The sequence below is a fragment of the Tupaia chinensis genome, unplaced genomic scaffold, assembly GCF_000334495.1.
Source record: "Tupaia chinensis unplaced genomic scaffold, TupChi_1.0 Scaffold000159_1, whole genome shotgun sequence".
In the NCBI taxonomy this organism is placed as follows: Eukaryota; Metazoa; Chordata; class Mammalia; order Scandentia; family Tupaiidae; genus Tupaia; species Tupaia belangeri.
In genome coordinates this window covers 6,791,696-6,799,199 of record NW_006159630.1, presented here as the reverse complement: position 1 = coordinate 6,799,199, position 7,504 = coordinate 6,791,696, and positions in this window count along the sequence as shown.

Genomic DNA, 7,504 nt, shown 5'->3' with positions numbered 1-7,504 from the left:
AAACTCCGTCTCAAAAAAAAAAAAAAAAAAAAAAAAGTGGGAGGGACCAGCGATGGCATGGTGGTTAAGGTGCTGGACATTCCCACATGGCCAACCATGGTTTGAATCTCAGATCTGGTGGCTTGCTTTCTCACTTTCTTTCTCCCTCTCTGTCTATCTCTCTCTCTCCGGTCAAATTAAGATAAATAAATTAATGAATAAAATTAAATAAATAATTTTAAAAAGGGGGGGGTCAGCAGATTATGTAGCAGTTACATTGCTGGACTTACAAATAGCTGACAATGATTTGAGTCCTGGACCCACCCAGTGGCTTAAAAATCATCTGGGCAAGGGAACCACAGCAGTTGGCGTAATGGCTATGTCGCTGGATTCCCATGTAGTCGACCACGGTTTGTGTCCCAGACCCGGTGGCTTAGAACTCACGCCGGGCGCGTGTGCGTGCGTGCCCAAGATCCCGAGAGGAGAATGGAGGAGAAGGGATTGTGGTGTGACCATCCCCCTGGGGGGGGTGATTTCTTACTTTCTGTCTCTATGTCTCTCTATCTGTCTGGCGAGCGCACGCACCCTATAGTGAAAACCTCTCAAAAAAAAAAAAAAAAAAGAAATGAGGAAAATCATCTGGGCACATATGCATGCATGCCAAGATCTGAGAAGAATGGAAGAGAAGGGATTGTGGTATGGCCATTCACCCTGGAGGATAATTTCTCTTTTCCTCTCACTGTCTCTACCTCTCTCTCTCCAGGGAGCACACTCATCCTAAAGCAAAAACCTCTTTTTTTTTTTTTTTAAGAATTATTCATTTGATGGGCCAGCAGGTGTGGTGATTGGGGTGCTGGACTCCCACATGGCCAACCACAGTTCGAGTCCTGGACCTGGTGGCTTTCTCACTTTCTGCCCTCTCTCTGTGTATGTCTCTCTCTCTGGTCAAATAAAATAATAATGATGATGATAAATACAATTAAGTAAAATAATTCTTAAAAAAAAGAATTATTTATTTGATTTTGATTCATTTGTTTTATTTTTAAGCTTTATTTTATTTATTTAAAAATTTTTTACAATTACTTTATTTATCTTTATTTATTTTTAAATAATGATTTTATTTAACTTTATTTATTTACTTTTTTAAAAAATTTGACCAGAGAGGGACAGAATGAGAGAGACAGAGAAAGTGAGAAAGCAAGCTGCCAGGTCCAGAACTCGAACTGCAATTTGACATGTGGGAGACCAGCGCCCTTAACTACCACAATGCCCACTGGCCCTTTTTTAAAGTTTTTTTAAAAAGAATTATTTTACTTATATACTTTTTTACAGAATTTTTTTTTTTTTTTTGGAGAGATTTTCACTGTAGGGCGCATGCGCTTGCCAGACAGAGAGAGACATAGAGACAGAAAGTGAGAAATCACCCCCCAGGGGGGATGGTCACGCCGCAATCCCTTCTCCTCCATTCTCCTTTCGGGATCTTGGGCACGCACGCACACGCACCCGGCGTGAGTTTAAGCCACTGGGTCCAGGACGTGAACCGCGGTCAACTACGTGGGAGTCCAGCGACATAGCCATTACGCTAACTGCTGGTTCCAAAGAATTATTTTTAAACTTTATTTATTACTATTATTATTATTTTCCAGTTTGATCAGAGAGAGACAGAGAGAGAGAGGAAGTGAGAAAGCAAACCACCAGGTCCAAGACTTGAACTGTGGACGGCCATGTGGGAGTCCAGCGCCTTTAACCACCATGCCACTTGCCAGCCCCAACTTTACTTATATTTTTAAATTTGACCAGAGAGGGACAGAATTAGAAAGAGAAAGTGAGACAGCAAACCGCCAGGTCCGGGACGTGAACCGCATTTGGCCATGTGGGAGTCTCTGCCTCTCTGGCAAACACGCAGGCTGTATAGCAAAAAATCTCTCTCTCTCTCAAAAAAAAAAGTGAACCCCCAGTCTTCCACGTTGCCAAGCAGCACCCTACTACTGCTTGTGCCACTGTAGCTGGGCCAGACATTTCATCTTTTTTTCATTCATTTCTTTCTTTCCTCCTTTTCCTTGTTTTGGGCAAATGAGCTCACCAGAGAGAGAGAGAGAGAGAGAAAGAGAGAGAGAGAGAGAGAGAGATATCACCCCTCACTCCCTAGGAGGATGGCAATGTCACAATTCCTTATCGTCCATCCTCCTCTTAGGATTTCAGGCATGCATGCACATGTAACATGTACCTGGAAGGTTTTTCAAGTTGCCAGGTCTGGGACTAGAACCTTGCAGTCAGCCATGTGGGATCCAGCACCTTAACTACCATGCAACTTGCTGGTCCCTTGATAATTATCTTTTGAGTATCCATCTGAACTATTTCCTAGAAATTTAATTACGAGGACAAGAAGATGAGAACTTCTTAAAAAAACTTTTCCATGTCCTTGTCATGTCAATCTCTGCAGTTGTTTTAGGTAGGTAATATTTCACGGATACACTCATCTAGCTAATCCTCTGTGGTGAACATCGATGCTAGTAGCCCTCAACAGGGATGGTTTTACCCGCAGTGGGACATTGGGACTATCCAGTGACATTTTTTATTGTTAAAATTGTTTGACAGGTACTATATATGACATTAAATGGGTAGGTACTATGGATTTTGTTAAGCAATACAATGCACAGGAAAACTTGTAGAACATAGAATTATTCTGTCCAAAATATCGATAGCGCAGAGGGTGAGGAATCTGTCTTTTTGTTATGTGTATTACATACCACGATTCATATAGTTTTTGTTTGTTTTTGTCATAGGGCATGTGCGCTCACCAGGGAGACAAAAAGCAGGAAAGTGAGAAATCATTCCCCAAGGACAAGCGTTTTACACTGCAATCCCTTCTCATTCATCCTCCTCTCAGAATTTTGGGCATGCACGCATGACATGATTTCCACCTTGCCAGGCCCAGGCCTCGAACCGTAGTCAGTCATGTGGGAGTCCAGTGCCTTGATCACCACCTTTTATTTAAACAATTTTAAAATTATTTGAGATAATTTTTTAAAGAATTTTTATTTATTGATTGATTCATTACTTTTTTAATTTGACCAGAGAAAGACACAGAGAAAAAGAGGGAGTGAAAGTTAGAAAGTAAGCCACCAGGTCCAGGACTCAAACTGTGGTCAGTCATGTGGGAATGTGCAGTGCCTTAACCACCATGCCACCTGCTAATCCCTTGAGATAAATTTTTAAAAAAATGAATAGCTTTTTCTAAAAAAAAAAATTCTTATTTATTTATTTATTTATTTATTTATTTATTTATTTATTTATTTATTTATTTATTTATTTATTTATTTATTTATTTATTTATTTATTTATTTATTTATTTATTTATTTATTTTGGAGAGGTTTTTGCTATAGGATGCATGCACTCACCAGAAAGAGACAGAAAGTGAGAAATCAGCCCCCAGGAGAATGGCCATGCCACAATCCTCTCTCCTCCATTCTCCTCTTGGGATCTTGGGCTTCCACGCACATGCGCTTGGCCTGAGTTTAAACCACCTGGTCTGGGACTTGAACCATGGTTAACTACATGGGAGTCTAGTGACATAGCCATTATGCCATCTGCTGGTCACACCAGTCTCTACTTGAAATAAATTTTCAAGAAAGCACTTCCTGGGTAAAAGTACATAAATATTTGTATGACTTTTTTGAAGATTTAAAAAATTATTTAGTTTTATTTATTATTATCATTATTTGACTGGAGAGATAGAAGAAAAGTGAAAAAGCAAGCTGCCAGATCTGGGACTTGGACCACAGTTAGCCATGTGGCAGTCCGGTGCCCTTAACCACCACACCCCTGCTGGCCCCCATACTGTTGTCTTTTGCCTTCCTCTACTTTCTTCCTATTCTAGAGAATAACATTCTCGGGGTGGGGGGCAGCAAATGGTGTGGTAGTTAAGGTGTCGAACTTGCACATGGCTGACCACGGTGTGAATCCGGACCTGGAGGCTTGCTTTCCCTTTCCCTTTCTGTCTCTCTCTGGTCAAATTAAAAAAGAGAAAGAAAGAAAGAAAAAGAAAGTAACAAATAAATTAAATACATGAATCTTAAAAAAAATTCTCTGGAGAAAAGTCATAATTTCTATCATTATCTTATTTTTTATTCTATTTAAGTTTATTCATCATCATTATTGGAACCAGAGAATGGCGTATGTCGCTAGACTCCCACGTAGTCGACCACAGTTCGAGTAATGGACCCAGTGGCTTAAACTCATGCTGGGCACGTGTGTGTGCATGTGTGCTCAAGATCCTGAGAGAATGGAGGAGAAGGGATTGCAGTGTGACCATCCCTCCCCCCAGGGGGGTGATTTCTTGCTTTCTGTCTCTCTTGTCTTTCTGGTGAGTGCATGCTCTCTATAGCAAAAACCTCGCAAAAAAAAAAAAAAGAAAAAAGGGAACCAGGAGTTAGCGTAATGGCTATGTCACTGGACTCCTACGTCGTCGACCGCGGTTCGCGTCCCAGACCAGGTAGCTTAAAACTCACGCCGTGTACGTGCGCGCCCAGGATCCCAAGAGGAGAATGGAGGAGAAGGGATTGCAGCGTGGCCATCCCCCCTGGGGGGTGATTTCTCACTTTCTGCCTCTCTGTCTGGAGAGCGCACGCCCCCTATAGCAAAAAACCTCTCCAAAAAAGAGAAAAAAGAAAAAAATTTATTCATTATTATTTTAATTTGAACAGAGAGATATGGGGGTGGGGGGTAAATGAGAAAGCAAGTTGCCAGGTCCAGGACTTGAGCCAAGGTCAGCCATGTGGGAGTCCAGCCCCTCAATCATTATCTCATTAACCTTGGCTTTAAATTCTGTTACCGGAAGAATTTTGAATAGCCAGAGCAGAAATAACCACTTTTTTTTGAAATAATTATGTTATTTAACTTTACTTATTGATCTATTTTAATTTGACCAGAGAGGGACAGAGAGAGAGGGAAAGTGAGAAAGTACGCTGCCAGTTCTGGGACTTGAACTGTGGTTGGCCAAGTGGAAGTCCAGCGCCCTTAACCACCATGCCACCTGCTAGCCCAGAAATAACGACTTTAAAACAATTATTTTTACATTTTTTGGAGAGGTTTTTTTTTTTTTTTTTTTGGTATAGGACTCGTGTGCTAGCCAGAAAGAGACAGAGAGACAGAAAAGAGAAATCACCCCTCTGTGGATGGCCATGCCACAATCCCTTCTCCTCCATTTTCTTCTTGGGATCTTGGGCATGCATGCACCTGGTGTGAGTTTAAGTCTGGGACTCGAACCGTGATTGACTACATGGGAGTCCATGACATAGCCATTACACCAACTGCTGGTCCCTAAAATTAATTTTAAAGGTTTTTGCCACCACATGTACACTCCCTGGAGAGAGAGGGAGAGAAAGAAATAGAGGAAGTTGGATACCATCCCCTCCACCCCGGGGATCACAACACCGCAATCCCTCCTCCTGCCTTCTCTCAAGATTTTGGGCATACATGCAGCACATACACACACACAGTGTGATTTTCTTTTCTTTTTTTTTTTGGAGAGGTTTTTGCTATAGGGCGCATGCGCTCGTCAGACAGAGAGAGACAGAGAGACAGAAATTGAGAAATCACCCCCCCCAGGTGGGATGGCTATGCAGCAGTCTCTTCTCCTCCAATCTCTTCTCGGGATCTTGGGTATGCACACACACGTAGCCAGTGTGAGTTTTAAGCCACCAGGTCCGGGAACCGTGGTAGACTACATGGGGAGTCCAGTGACACAGTCATTATGCTAACTGCTGGTCCCCCCAGTGTGATTTTCAAGCAGCTGGATCTGGGACTTCAATTACAGTGAGCCCCTTAACCACCAAACCATCTTCTGGCCCAACTACCTAAATTTTTTAAAAAAAGAATTTATTTAATTAATTTATTATTATCTTATGTAATTTGACCACAGGGACCTAGAGAAGGAAAGTGAGAAAGCCAGCTGCCAGACCTGGGATTCAAACTATGGTTGACCACATCGGAGTCTAGTATCTTCACCACCACACCACCTGCAGGCCCCAACCTAAAATATTTTATCTGTTGGGTCAGCGAGATGAGAAATCACCCTCCACTGGGCCACCAGGAAGGCTACACCGCAATACCTTTTTACTCTCCTCTCAGGGGTCTGGGTACCCACACACAAGTACCCTGTGTGACTTTAAGTCAAGTCCCACACTCCAGGGCAAAATCAGCGCCTTAACCTCCGTCCTACCTGCTGGCTCCTCCCAAAGTTTCCTTTTCTTTTTAAAAACTATTTAATTTTATTTATTACTATTTTTCAATTTGTTGAGAGAGACAAGAGAGAGGGAGAAACAAAATGAGGAAGCAAACTACCAGGTTTGGGACTTGAACTGTAGTCCACCAGGTGAGAGTCCAGTACCTCAACCACCATGCTACCTGCTCATCCCAAGGCTTACTTTTTTTTTTTAAAAGAGAGATTTTTGTTATAGGGCGAGCGCGTTCCCCCAAGAAACAGAAAGGGAGGAAACCCCCCCACCCATGGTGGATAGCCAGGCCTGGATCCCTTTTACTCTATGATCCCGCAGGCACAAGGGACAGGGCAAGTTTCAAGTCACAGGGGGTCTTCTGGGACCTAAAGGAGGATGACTACATGGGAGTCCAGTGATATAACCACTACTCCATCTGCTGGTCCTGAAGCTTACTTTTTTTTTTTTTTTTTTTTTTTGAGAGATTTTCACTGTAGGGCGCGTGCGCTCGCCACACAGAGAGAGACATAGAGACAGAAAGCGAGAAATCACCCCCCAGGGGGGATGGTCACGCCGCAATCTCCTCGCAATCCATTCTCCTCTCGGGAGCCTGGGCACGCACGCACACGCGCCCGGCGTGAGTTTTAAGCCACCGGGTCCAGGACACGAACCGCGGTCGACTACGTGGGAGTCCAGCGACATAGCCATTACGCTAACTGCTGGTTCCCGACTTTTTTAAAAAAGATTTTTGCCATAGGGCATGTGCTCTTGTGAGAGAGAGAGAACTTGAGAAATCCGCCCCCAGGAGGGGTGGCACCCCGCAATCTCTTCTCCATTCCTCTTGGGAATTTGGGCACTGCATGCACACGAAACCAGTGTGGTTTTCAGGCCCACTGCATCTGGACTGGAACTACGGAATCAGCCGTGTGGGGCCCAGAACCTTAAGCACCGCCACATGCTGGCCCTAATGCTTTACTTCCAAGTCACAAATTATCTTCAGTTCTTTCAGAGTTCCCTATTCGGAAATTTAGGGCTCATGTTATCTATACGTGTCTTATTCAAAAAATAATTGAACTTTCAAGTTTTTTTCTTTTCCTAGGAGATAACAAAACCTGAATTTGTGTTTAGCAAGTCTAGCGTCTCGAGTTCACAGCTGTCTCAGTTGCGTCCATTCCGTCCGCGCGTCTCCTGCGTGTTTTGGAGTGAAAGTGGTGGCGGCCGCTTCCCAACACGCGCCCGTGTGGCCGCCGGTGCTTGGTGTAGCGGCCGCGACGATCCTAAGTGCAGATCCCCAGCACAGCCAAAC